This window comes from Equus asinus, chromosome 21 (genome assembly GCF_041296235.1).
Source record: "Equus asinus isolate D_3611 breed Donkey chromosome 21, EquAss-T2T_v2, whole genome shotgun sequence".
Taxonomy (NCBI): Eukaryota; Metazoa; Chordata; class Mammalia; order Perissodactyla; family Equidae; genus Equus; species Equus asinus.
The window spans coordinates 87746684-87760874 of record NC_091810.1 but is presented as its reverse complement, the minus strand read 5'-3'; the positions used below and the strand labels follow the sequence as shown (position 1 = coordinate 87760874).

At 38.1% G+C, this 14191-nt stretch overlaps 1 protein-coding gene across 22 annotated transcripts in view; it reads left to right on the top strand.

Moving 5' to 3' along the window:
* TFDP2 (transcription factor Dp-2) overlaps positions 1-14191 on the top strand; it is a 173226-nt gene that overhangs the window by 86001 nt on the left and 73034 nt on the right. The gene's annotated exons all lie outside the window — the stretch shown is intronic.

The following is a 14191-nucleotide window of genomic DNA, read 5'->3' as shown; positions in this document are numbered from 1 at the left end:
TCTCTAATAAAAGATCCAAGTCTCCTTGGAAAAATAGCTAATTTGGGTTTGGGACAGGAAATGTACAAGATGAACCTGAATGTCTTGTAGTACCAGGAAAGTAAGGAAATAGTAGAAAAAAACCCAAAATGGTGGAACACAGGCATCAACCTGAAAAAGCTCCCAATAGCCAAAACTAGAGTGATTTGAGCGAAAAAATAAATAATGTAATGTTCGATTTTAACCTAAAGTATAAAATAAATATACATGAGTACATCCTCATATATAAGTGATGGCTGGGGCCAGCCCCGTGGCTGAGTAGTTAGGTTCGCACACTCCACTTTGGTGGCCCAGGGTTTCACTGGTTTGGATCCTGGGTGCAGACCTAGCCCTGCTCATCAAGCTGTGCTGAGGTGGCATCCCATGTAGCAGAACTAGAGACCGACAATATACAACTATGTGCTGGGGGTCTTTGGGGAGAAGAAGAAGTAAGTAAATAAATAAATAAATAAGTGGGGGAGAAAAGACAAATCTCTCATATAGAATACCTAATAATTTATGTAGATACTCCCCCCTCCAGGAGGTAGAGCTTAAAGCCTCCAACCCCTCCCCCCCCCCCCGAGTGTGAGCCGCACTTAGTGCAATGCTTCCAAAGGGTGGCTTGTGCAGGAGTAACATATGAAGAAACCTAGAAAGCACCACCTTGCCCAGGTAATCCTCAAGGTTAACTTTCTTAGTCATAAGCCATGTTGATGGAGTATACCCTTGATATGATGTGATGAGAATTTCCTCCCAGTAACCCATAACCCTAGTCTAACAATTAAAAAAAAATTCAGACAAACCCAGATGTAGTGACATTCTACAAAATACCTGACCACTACTTCCCAAAACTGGCAAGGTCATCAAAAACAAGGCAGATCTTGAATGGACCAGTCACAAGTAAAGAGGTTGAAACAGTAATCAAAAACTTCCCCAAAAATAAAAGTCCAAGACCAGATGGCTTCTCTGGAGAATTCCACCAAACATGCAAAGAAGATTTAATACCTTTCCTTCTCAAACTATTCCAAAAAGTTGAAGAAGATGGAACACTTCCTAACACATTTTGCAATGCCAAGATCACCCTGATCCCAAAGCCAGATAAGGACTACACAAAGAAGAAATATTACAGCCCAATATCGCTGATGAACATAGATGCAAAAATCCTCAACAAAATATTGGCAAACCCAATACAGCAATACATTGAAGGGATCATACACCATGATCAAGTGGGATTTATACCAGGGACACCGGGATGGCTCAACATCCACAAATCAGTGTGATACACCACATTAACAAAATGAGGAATAAAAATCACATGATCATTTCAATAGACGCAGAGAAATCGTTTTGACAAGATCCAACATTCATTTATGATAAAAACTCTCAATAAAATGGATATAGAAGGAAAGTACCTCAACATAATGGAGACCATATGTGACAAACCCACACTCAGTGGGGAAAAACTGAAGGCCATCCCTCTGAGAACAGGAACAAGACAAGGGTGCCCACTCTCACCACGCTTATTCAACATTGTACTGGAGGTTTTGGCCAGAGTAATTAGGCGAGAAAAAGAAATAAATGATATCTAAATTGGAAAGGAAGAAGTGAAACTCTCGCTGTTTGCAGATAACATGATTTTATATATAAAACACACTAAAGAATCGAAGGGAAAACTATTAGACATAATCAACAACTACAGCAAGGTTGCAGGGTACAAAATTAACTTAGAAAATCAGTTGCATTTCTATACTCTAATAAAGAACTAACAGAGAACTCAAGAACACAATCCCATTTACAATTGCAACGAAAACAATGAAATATCTAGGAATAAATTTGCCCAAGGAGGCAAAAGACCTATATGATGAAAACTATAAGACATTATTGAAAGAAATCAATGAAGACATAAAGAAATGGAATGATATTCCATGCACATAGATTGGAAGCATATAGTTAAAATGTCTATACTACCTAAAGCAATCTACAGATTCAGTGCAATCCCAGTCAGAATCCCAGTGATAGTCTTCACAGAAACAGAACAAAGAATCCTAAAATTCACATAGGGCAACAAAAGATCCCAAATAGCTAAAGCAATCCTGAGAACAAAGAACAAAGCTGGAGGCATCACAATCCCTGACTTCAAAATGTACTACAAAGCTATAGTAATCAAAACAGCATGGTACTGGTACAAAAACAGGCACACAGATCAATGGAACAGAATTAAAACCTCCGAAATAAAACCACACATCTACAGACAGCTAATCTTTGACAAAGGAGCCAAGAATATATAATGGAGAAAGGAAAGTCTCTTCAATAAATGGTGTTGGGAAAACTGGACAGCCACATGCAAAAGAATGAAAGTAGACCATTATCTTTTGCCATACACAAAAATTAACTCAAAATGGATCAAAGACTTGAAGATAAGACCTGAAACCAGAAAACTCCTAGAAGAAAATATAGGCAATACACTCTTTGACCTCGGTCTTAGAAGCATCTTTTCGAATACTGTGTCTACTCAGGTAAGGGAAACAAAAGAAAAAAATAAACAAATGGGACTTCATCTGACTGAAGAGGTTCTGCAAGGCAAAGGAAACCAGGAACAAAACAAAAAGACAACCCACCAACTGGGAGAAAATATTTGCAAGTCATTTATCCAGAAGGGGTTATTCTCCAAAATATATAGACAACTCACACAACTCAACAACCAAAAAACAAACAACCCAATCAAAAGATGAGTAAAGGATATGAACAGACATTTTTCCAAAGAAGATACATGGATGGCCAACAGGTACATGAGAAGATGTTCAACATCACTAATCATCAGGGAAATGCAAATCAAAACTACAATGAAATATCACCTTACACCTGTTAGAATGGCTGTAATTACCAAGACAAAAAAACAACAAATGTTGGAGAGGATGTGGAGAAAAGGGAACCGTCATACACTGCTGGTGGGAATGCAAGCAGGTACAGCCACTATGGGAAACAGTATGGAGATTTCTCAAAAAATTAGAAATTGAAATACCATACAACCCAGCTCTTCCATTACTGGGTATTTATCCAAAGAACTTGAAATCAACAATTCAGAAAGACTTGTGCACCCCCATGTTCACTGCAGCATTATTCACAGTAGCCAAGATGTGGAAGCAACCCAAGTGCCTATCGACTGATGAATGGATAAAGAAGATGTGGTATGCATACACAATGGAATACTACTCAGCCATAAAAAAAGACAAAATCGTCCCATTTGCAACAACATGGATGGACCTTGAGGACATTAAGTGAGATAAGCCAGGCAGAGAAAGACAAACACTGTATAATTTCAGTTATATCCACAAACACATGGACAAAGAGAACAGATTAGTGGTTACCAGAGGGGAAGAGGATTGGGGGGTGGGCATAAGAGGTAAAGGGACACACTTATGTGGTGACTGACAAATAATAATGTGCAAATGAAATTTGACAATGTTGTAAACTATTATGACCTCAATAAAATGAAATCAATAAAAACAAGGCAGATCTGAGAAACTGTCACAGACCAGGGGAGGTTTAGTAAACATGATAACTAAATATAATACTAATAAACAAATTAAATATTGACATCTCAAGAAAAAAGTTCAGCAGAATGGGAAATTCACGGAAGAAATGCAAATGGCTGATAAAAATATGAATATGTATTCAACTTCACCAGTAATCAGAATGCAACTTAAATGACAATAGCCCATGTTTGCCAGTCACATTAGGAAAGTGATTTTTTGTATTTTATTTGTGAATGCCCACCTCTTGGGCAGTAGAGGAGAGTATGGGAGCTTATAGAGGGATACGACCTCTCTGGAGGATCATTTGCTCAGTACATACAAAAGTCTTAAAAATATGCAAACTCTGGCTCAGCATTTTCTCTTCTGTGGACTTATCCTAATTAAAGAAAGATCTGTGGGAAGATTTTAGCAAAGAATGTTTACTATTGCATTGTTGATAAGAATGAAAAATTGGAAGCAGTGTTAAAAAAAACTATTGTAACACTCTTGTGCGGTGGTTTTCTATAGATATTATAAACTAAAGAACTTACTAAGTTCAAAAAGTTAAACCAGCATGTACAATATGATCTCCTTCCCCTTTTTTTTGGAAAAAGAAAAATATGTAGCATAGAATAAGACTTGATAGGGGCCGGCCCGTTGACGCAGCGATTAAGTGTGCATGTTCTGCTTTGGTGGCCCAGGATTTGCTGATTCGGATCCCGGGTATGGACATGGCACCGCTTGGCAAGCCATTCTGTGGTAGGCGTCCTACATATAGAGTAGAGGAAGATGGGCATGGATGTTAGCTCAGGACCAGTCTTCCTCAGCAAAAAGAAGAGGATTGGCAGCAGATGTTAGCTTAGGGCTAATCTTCCTCAAAAAAAAAAAAAAGAAAAGAAATGGGTTAAAAAAAAAAGACGATATATGTATTTAAAACATGAATTATAATTATTTCTGGGTGTTTGAATTATAGATGATTTTTTTTCTCCTATGTGCTTTTATATATTTTGCGGTTTTTCTGCAATATGCATGTGCAGCATCTTGCACATCATGTAAATCCTATTTAAAAACAAAATCTTTTTCTTCCATCAAATTAACAAAGACTTTCTTAGAATTATAACCTGTGTTGGCAAAATTGTAAGAAATTGGTATTTTCATTTCATATTCGCTTCTTCTTCCTGTACTTCTATTTATTCTTATCTACTTCTATTTCTTTATACTACTTCTGGTAGGAGTGTGAATCAGCACAAGCACTTTGGGAAGCAAATTGGTAATACACCTCAACCCCCTTAAAATAGTTTATGTTCTTTCACCCAGTAGAAACCCTTCTGGGAGTTTGTCATTAAAAAGAATAAGAGATTTGAGTATAGCAGTATTTACTACGTAATTATTTAAAATGGCAAAATATTGAGACTGTATAAATATTCATTTATAGGGAAATAAAATATGACCCATCTGTACAGTGGAATATTAGTGCTCATGATTGAGTTTAGAGGATAGTTCTTGAGGTCTAATAATCCTCGTGTTCTGTTTTAGTCTCCTGCTCAGAATGGCATCCGTGATTCCCATTCTTTCTGTGTATTCTTTGCTGTGGTCCCAGATAAGAAAGTGAGAAATGGATTCCATCTACTGTTTTGTGTAAATAACCAAAATTGGTAAATTACTTTTGTTCTCCAAACTGCTTACGTGTATTTTATTTGTTTTCCTCTGTTTCGATTTATTTGCTTTACTTTTAGTTATAGGTGTTATCTGAGCCTTTTCATAGTTCTATTCTTCTGTCTGAAATGCTCTTCCTACTTTTTCCATGGTAGCATCTCTGCATCTTCCAGGTTGCAGCTTGAATATCATCCCTTCGGAGAGATCTTCCTGGACCACCTTATCTAAAAGAGCCTGCGTGTCCTACCCGTTCCCAGCTCTCTGATGCCCGCTAGTTTCTTTCATAGCAATGAACACAATTGATATTTTTGTATTTGTTTGCTTCTTTATAGTGTTTGCTCCATTAGACTGTAACTGCCTGAGCCTAGGGGTTATACCTTTTCCTTCACTAGTGTATTTTTAGGTCCCGTTCTAATGGCTGGCACATTGTAAATAGTAAGTATGTGTAGGTCGAATGAACAAGCTTAATTTTGCAATTTTGACAACAGCTCATTAAGAATTTATCATGCAATTTAATTTAAAATTATTACTAATTTAGATTCTACCAACATTATTCTTATAACACATGTTTAATTTATCTTAGCCATATTGGTCTTGATATTTTAATGTATTTTATGTAGGGATGGAGGAAAAAAGTTAGGTTAGACTCAAGAGGTAAGAGAAACTCGTGCTGGAGGCAGAAGTGCCACTGGGTGCCGAGGAGTGAGTGGACTTTAAAGACGTCAAGAAGAGGAAGAAAGACGTTTTGGACAAGACAGCTGTATGTGTTGTGTTTTGTTTTTTCTTTAAGTAGACTTTATTTTTTTAGCATAGTTTTAGGTTCACAGCAAAATTGAGCGGAAGTTACAGAGATTTCACATATACTCTCTGTCTTCACTCCTACATGAGTTTTTGGGGTTTTTTTCAGTTTTTTTTTATTCTAGTAAAATATACATAACATAAAATTTACCATCTTAGCCATTTTAAGTGTACAGTTCAGTGGTACTGAATACATTCATAACGTGCAACATCACACCATACATCCCCATAATTCTATTCCTCTTGTAAAACTGAAACTCTATACCGTCAAACAGTAATTCTCCAGTTCCCCAACCCCCTACACCCTGGCAACCACCATTTTACTTTCAGTTTATATGATATTGACTACTCTAAGTACCTCAAATAAGTGGAATTGTACAGTTTTTGTCTTTTTGTGACTGGCTTATTTTGCTCAGTGTAATGTCCTCATGCTTCATCCATGTTGTAGCATATGTCACAATTCCCCTCCTTTTTAAGGCTGAATAATATTCTCTTGTACGTGTATACCAAATTTTGCTTATCATGCATCCATCACTGGACACATGGGTTGCTTCCATTTTTTTAGCTATTCCGAATAATGCTGCTGTGAACATGGGAGTACACATACTCTTCAAGACCTTGCTTTCAGTTCTTTTGGGTATATACCTAGAAGTGGAACTCACCCAGCAGAACCATATGGTAATTCTATCTTTAATTTTTTGAGGAATCGACATTTTGATTTCCACAGCAGCTATATCACTTTACATTCCCAACAACGGTGCACACTAGTTTCTCCACATCCTCGCCAAAACTTGTCGTTTTGTTTTTTTGATAGTAGCCATCCTCATGGGTGTGAGGGATAGTTCATTGTAGTTTTGATTTGCATTTCCCTAATGATTAGCGATGTTGAGCATCTTTTCACGTGTGTATTGGCCATTTGTATATCTTCTTTGGAGGAATGTCTATTCAAGTCATTTGCCAATTTTTGAATTGAGTTGTTTGTTGTTGTTGTTGAATTTTGGGAGTTCTTTATATATTCTAGATATTAGCCCCTCATCAGATATATGATTTATATGTAATGATTTGCTTCTTGCTTGCTGCCTTCAAGATCCTCTCTTTGTCTTTTGGAAGTTTGATTTTAATGTGTCTTCATGTGGATTTCTTGGAGTTCATGATACTTGGAGTTCATTGAGCTTCTTAGTTGTTTATATTCATGTTGTTCATTAAATTTGGGAAGTTTTCAAATATCCTCTCTGCCCTTTTCTGTCTTCTGTTTCTGAGAGTCCCACAATGTCTACATTGATCTGCGTGGTGGTATCCTACAGGTCCCATAGCTTTCATTCACTTTTTTTCAATCTCTTTTTCTTTCTGTACCACAGACTCAATAATTTCATTGTCTTATCTTCAAGTTTGTTGATTCTTTCTTCTTCCTGCTCATATCTGCCTTTGAATCCCTCTAGCAAGTTTTTTCACTTCAGTTATTTTACTTTTCAGCTCCAGAATTTCTTTTCAGCTTTTCTATCTCTTTATTATTTCCATTTTGTTTGTGTTGTTTTCTTGACTTTATCCATGTCTTCCTACAGTTCTTTGAGCATCTTTAAGACTGTTTTAAAGTCTTTATCTAATATATCTGCCATCAGGTCTTTTTCAGGGACAGTTTCTATTGATTTCTTTTTTTTCTTTGAATTGGCCATATTTTCCTGTTTCTTGTATGTCTTGTTATTTTTTGTTGAAAACTTGATGTTTGAATCTAATAATGTGATAGCTCTGGAGATCAGAATCTCCTTCCCCAAAGTTTTGCTGTTGTTTTGTTTTGTTCTTTTTGTTCTTGTTCGTTTCTTTTTTTTAATTGCTATAGGCTGTCTCTGTGCTGAAGATCAGCCTGAGGTGTAAACTTAAGGTCTTCTCAGGTCTTTTTTGAGACTGTTGTTGGGCACGTGTAGTCACTTTCTAATTTTTCTTGTATTTGCATGTTCTAGTCTTTAATGCTGGGCTCCCAAAAGGGTAAAAAGAGAAAAATGAAGGAAGGAGGGAAGGGTGCGAGCCCTTTAAATCCTTTGGAAGTCACTCTAGCAGGAGCAGGGAGGGACTTGCAACAGTGGGAGGAGGTACAATAACAATGGCTGCCTTTGTCTACACCTCTGTGATGAGAAGCAGCAATCCCCAAACAGCACAGATGCTTGATGTTTGGAGGACAAGGTCCTTTTTGCCCACCTTGGCTCCCACATGCTGTGTGCACACTGCTGCAGGAACATGTGCACAGCTGCGGGGCTGGTGTTGGGGATGGGTAGCTACTTCTGTGCTACTAGTTATAAGTTGACTGAAATTTACTATCCAAGTCTTCCCCTGGAAGTTCTAAGCCTTCAGTAGACTCCAGAGTTCCAAAATAGTTACATCAGACAGATTCTAACAGTGCAATTATTGTCTAGATAGGGGGAGACATTCCTGGTGTTTCCTACTCTACCATCTTCCCAGAATCCTTTTCCCTACATGAGTTTTTAAGACAGGACTGCAGGAATATCTTTGGCATGTTTGGGAAACCATTACAGAAAACTGTAGGTCACTAATGGAGAAGGCAGCTAGTTGCTGGTAATTAGTAATGGAAAGTTATTTGTTACAAAAATTCATCTTGATCTAATCATTAAGAGCCTGGAAATCAGGCCAAAGTAGTTGGAATTTCTTCTGTTGTCATTGGAGTTCTTCTAACAGATGGGAAGTTACTGAAAGTATCTGATTAGTAAAGGACACTTGTTCATTCATTCATTTGTTTATTAGGTGTTGTTTGAGTACATACTGTGTTCTACGTGGTTTTCTAGACAGGAGGGGTACAGAGATGGATTAGGAGGGCTGGAGAGCCAAAAACCTGTTGTGGAAGAGTTCATTAATTTATAGAGGTAATTAGTTCTGAAAAGGTTTCTGTATGCCATGCTTAAACATTTTGACATGGGCACCATTGAAGATCTTTAAGCAGGAATCCATATATTCTGGTTTTTCCAAACAGCTTTATTTGTATTTCAGCATAATAATTAATATTGTGCCCCCTTTCACTCTCAATGGTTAAGCCAGTTTGTATAATAAATTATGTGGCTGATCACCTTCTAAAGCAAAAATACAGCAAGAACAGAAGACCATGGTTGAGCCTTTTAGCATACAGACGGTCCCTGACTTATGATGGTTCAACTTAGTGATTTTTCAACTTTATGACAGTGTGAAAGTGATACACGTTCAGTAGAAACTGCACTTTGCGTTTTCACCTTTTCCGGGGCTAGTGATATGAGGTGCGATACTCTCTTGTGATACTGGGCAATGATCACGAGGGTGAACAACCTGTATACTTACAACCCTTCTGTACCCATACAGTCATTCTGTTTTTCATTTTCAGTACCATTTGCAATAAATTACATGAGATACTCAACAGTTGATTATAAAATAGGCTTTGTATTAGATGATTTTGCCCAGCTGTACACTAATGTAGGTGTTATGAACTTAAGCTATGATGTTTGGTAGGTTGGGTGTATTAAACGCATTTTCAACTTAAGATATTTTCAACTTACGATGGGTTTGTCAGGACATAACTCCATTGTAAGTCAAGGAAGATCTGTACAAGTAATGAGAAAAACATAAAGGAACCAGCCCAGAAAGGTAGGTGTGAAACAGAAGAAATGGTCTTTACAAAAGCCAAGAGTGAATAGTTTTAATGGTATTAAGAAGGTGAAATTTGTAAGATCAGCAAGGCCAAATATGGCAAGGTTATGGAGCATAAGCATACATTAGATTTGTCAAGGCAGGGTTCATTGTCTACTTTAGACGTGCAGTAGCATTTGAGCAGTGGGAAAGAAGCCAAACTGGATTGTTTCTTTGAGGATAAGACTATGCCTTTTGTTTTTATATCCCTAGTGCCTGGCACGGTAGTTATCATGTAGGAGGTAGTAGGTGCATTTTTGAAGAATCAAAATATAATTGATAGTGAAAAAGATGAGATAGTAGATATACATGTCACACGTTTAAAAATTAGGTAATTTAAGAGAGATGGAGAGAAGGATGTTTTTAATTTGGCAGCGGTTAGAGTGGAAAGATCTCTGCATTTTAAATGTTAAGATGAACTCAGTGGAGAGGGAAAAATTAGTTTCTGAAGAGGGAAGTAAGTTTGAAAGCTAAAGTCTTTGCTGCTCAAGGAAGAATCTATCGCACAGTGAACAGTGTGGCCTTAAAGAGGTAAATGGATAACATCACCTCACCACCCAACACCTTGATGATCTAAGAATATTCTAATGGAAAGAGTATTGTCATTGGAGTCAGAAAACCCAGAGCTAAATCCTGACTTTACCTCTTACTAGATTAGTGGCAACTCACTTACTCTCTTATGTTTAAATGACTCACCTAGTGATTTTAGTGGCCCTCTGTGAGCTGCCCAGAAGCTCCTTCACCAGTCTGTACCTCATCATCCTAGCTAATGGATTTTATGTGATTATGTCCTTGTATGTCCTATGGCCACAGTTGGTTGTCCCAGCACCTCATCACTTTGACATTTCATTGGCCAGGACAAGCACCTGACTGAAGTTCAGCCAATGGATGTCTTCTTGGTATTTTAAAGCCTAGGATGAGAGAGAGGGTTAATGGAATCTGTAAGATATAAAACTGGTGACACATCAGTGGCCATGTTTCCCACCATGTGAAGAATGCTGATCTATCGTGAGCATGATGCTGACTTGAGAGGAGATCAGAGGCAAATGACAGAGGGAGACAGACAGACAGGCACAGTCCTGACAACCTTAGAGTTCCTGAGACCTAGTTGCATCCTGACCCTCCTAGTTTGGTTATCTAACCCTTTCTTGAATTCTATGAGCCAGTTGAGCCAACTAATTTCCTTTCAAGTCAAACCAGTTTGAGTTGAATTTCTCTCCCCTATGGCTAATACCTGAAATTGGATGAAGCACTCTGACTCCAGTGCTTGTGCTTTCTCCATTGCACCATATTCCTTCTTGAAGGCTAAAATCTTATGTCTAAAATTCCATCCCTTCCTAACTTGTGAGGGCTTTAGTGAACCATTTCTCTCCTCACCAGCATCTGTAGTTTCTTCGCCTCCCATAGATCCTTCTTCGAAAGGATCCCTCATCCTGTAAAGTCTTCAGCTTGACTCTTTGGGCTCCACTAATTCAGTTGTGACTAAAGCATGTGTAGGGATTTTGGTACAAGATAAAGTTAGAAAGGTAGTAGATTGGGGCCAGGTTGAGCAAGATTTAGACTACTGTCTTAAGTGGTTTGCTGTTATTGTCTAGACCAGAGATGTTTTAATTTCTGTGATGATGGAAATTTTCTGTATTTGCAGTGTCCAGTACAGTAGCCATTAGCCACATATAGCTATCGAGGACTTAACGTGTCTACTGGACCTAGGAAATTGAATTTTTAATTTTATTTAACTTCAGTCAATTCAAGCTTAAGTAGCTACATGTGGCTAAGGCTACCACTACTTTTGCTAGTGTAGCTCTAGACATTGGGAGTTATATTTCTTTTTTGTTGTTTTGTTTTTAAACCAGGGGAATAATGTGTATTAAAAAAAAAAACTGGAAACAGTGTAGGCATTTGAATGGTAAGGAAGAGTCAATGATAGAGAATCACTTTCTATTCTGGATGATGGTGACTTTCACAAGGATGGGGAACACAGGAGGATGAGCTGGTTTGGGAAGGTGGACGAGGAGTTCAATACTGCAGAGGTTGAGTTGAGACTGTGGGACAGATAGACAGAGATGTCCAATAGGCAACTATAAATAAGAGTTTAGAGCGGAAAGAATGGAGAAGGCTAGGGCTAGAAGTGTATATGTTTGTCGTCATCTACATAGGAGTGATAACGTCCTAGAAATGGGTAATGTCCTCCAAAGAGGGAATGTAAATCTTGAAGTAAGGAGCATTAAGGACAGAACCTTGAAAAGTGTCTATTAAGATGGGAAAAGAAAGAGGAGCGAGCAAAGGTGAGGTTACTTACCATAAGATATTTTTAAGAAATCAGCACTATCCATGCGAGTGGCAGCGGGAACCCTTTGCTTCAGGTGTAGTGCTCTTCAGAAGGATAGAGGTTATACTTGAAAAAACATGTGGCAGATACTTACATTTAGCAAGGATGGGGGAAATAAAAACTATTGCTGTGCTATCATAGTGTCATTTCTGCCTAGAGAATCATAAATGTATCTGTAAAATGTGGTTAGTATTTGGTCAGGTTGCCAATAAACACAACAAACTCTGGTCCAAGTACGTTAGCTTATACACCTGGGGGAGAGAATGCCTAGCCCCCTTTGGTGTTTTCTAGATGATGGTTATAAATAATATAATGCTTCAAGGGATTTTCCATGTGAGATTAAGGAGAAATTATTTGAGAGGACCTATATAAGATGCGTTTTATTATGCCAGTGGGAAGTCTCAGGATTTCCCCACAGTGTGTCGTACACTTGAGGGGAGCATAAATCGTGGTGCTGCTGCTTGCTGAGAAAGGCTTGGGAGTAGATTGAAGGGTGGTGTGAGAGAAGAATTTGGGACTGGAGAAGGGGCACTGGCAAGGAAGGCAAACAGAGAGAAGGAGGCATATGGAAGAATAGACATAGGCTTAAGGTCAGATCTGTGGAGTAGACGGTAGGGAGCAGGTCAGTTTGCTGCCTAGCTCAGTGCCTCGTACATAGCAGGTGCTCAGTCAGTATCTGTGGAAGGAAAGAAGGAACGATGGTTAGGGAGAAGAAAAATTGCTCCTGCAGGAACAATGGAATCCTCCTTTGGCCACTTTATTTTATCCATTACTTGACCTCAGTCATCACATGTCATCCTGACTTTGAGTTGCTGTTAGATTTCTTGTTAGAACATATACTAAATGTGTGAGTATTCCAGGTAGTTTCTGTTTGAACTTGTAATCATTGTCCAGCTCGGGGGGCTTGGGGTGAGGGGGTGATACTCTGCTATTTAGAAGTATGGGGAGTGTATCTGAGTCCTGGGAAGTTTAATTTCCTTTTGTTAAAGACTGTAGCAGTAAGTGTGACCATATCTAGCTCCTAGCATCCTGGCCTTGGGTGACATGGCGGACCCCTTCTGGCTGATCTGACAGGTTGGAGATGTGCACTTATTTTCTCTCTGTGGTTTCTGGTAAGGTGATCAGGAATGATGAGAAGCAGGATGGGGAGTTTAAAATTATTTCAAAATATGTGTATATACAAACATTAATGTACAATTGAAATTTCACAAGATTGTAACCTATCAATAACTCAATAAAAAAATAATAATAAAGTATGTGTATATAAATGGATGTAAATGTCTAAGATCTTAATACACAAAACTGATTGGGTGCTAAAATTTCCATGTTCTTCTTTTTTTATTCAAAACTCCCCTGAAATCTAATAGTCCACAAAAACTTAGTGTATAAAATTTTAACTGATTCATTTACTCAAATATTATAATGACCACTACATCTGATAGTGAAAACAGATTTTAGAATCTGAAAAGATACAGGGCCATATGGGTTGTATATTCAATTTTAAGCTAATATATATTTGCAACCCAATTTAATTTACACCATATACTGTATCATTTTTGACATATCTCTGTATGCATGTAGGTGTAATAATGTGTGGTACATAGTCTGTTTGCACAGGAAAGTTTGACCAAGGAGCAGCTCTCTTTGATCTGTTTCATTCCATATATATTTGTTTGTGTGTCTAACGGGTGCTGTTTTAGGCACTGGGATACAACACTGAACAAAGCACAGAATCCTTGCCCTCCTGGAGCTGTTGTCAAGACATGCTTTCAATGGGGGATATTTCAGGTTAGGCGGTAACTCATCAGAGAAGGAAAGGTACCTTCGTCATCTCAGTCGTACTCTCAGGGCGCCGCTATATAAACTGAGCTCACTGAAGACACAGGTTTCGCTCGGCTTTTGTCTGCTCCATTCACCGCTCTACCCCCAGAGCCCAAGATGGTGCCTGGCTCATAATAGGCATCAGTAAATATATGTCATTGGTTGAAGTGTTTATTGTTTTGCATTTGTATCATCATAGATGTGTACTGTAGTAAATGATCCTTACATCTGGCTAGTTGAAAATTTTATAATCTCAGTAACCTTATTTTTATGTTTGTTGCCTACATTTTGTTTCTCCTTGTGCTCACATAGCAGGTTGCAGGAAAAGCTTATTAATATTAATAATTAGTCATTTGATGATCTGATATTGCAAAGGATAGATTTGGAGAGC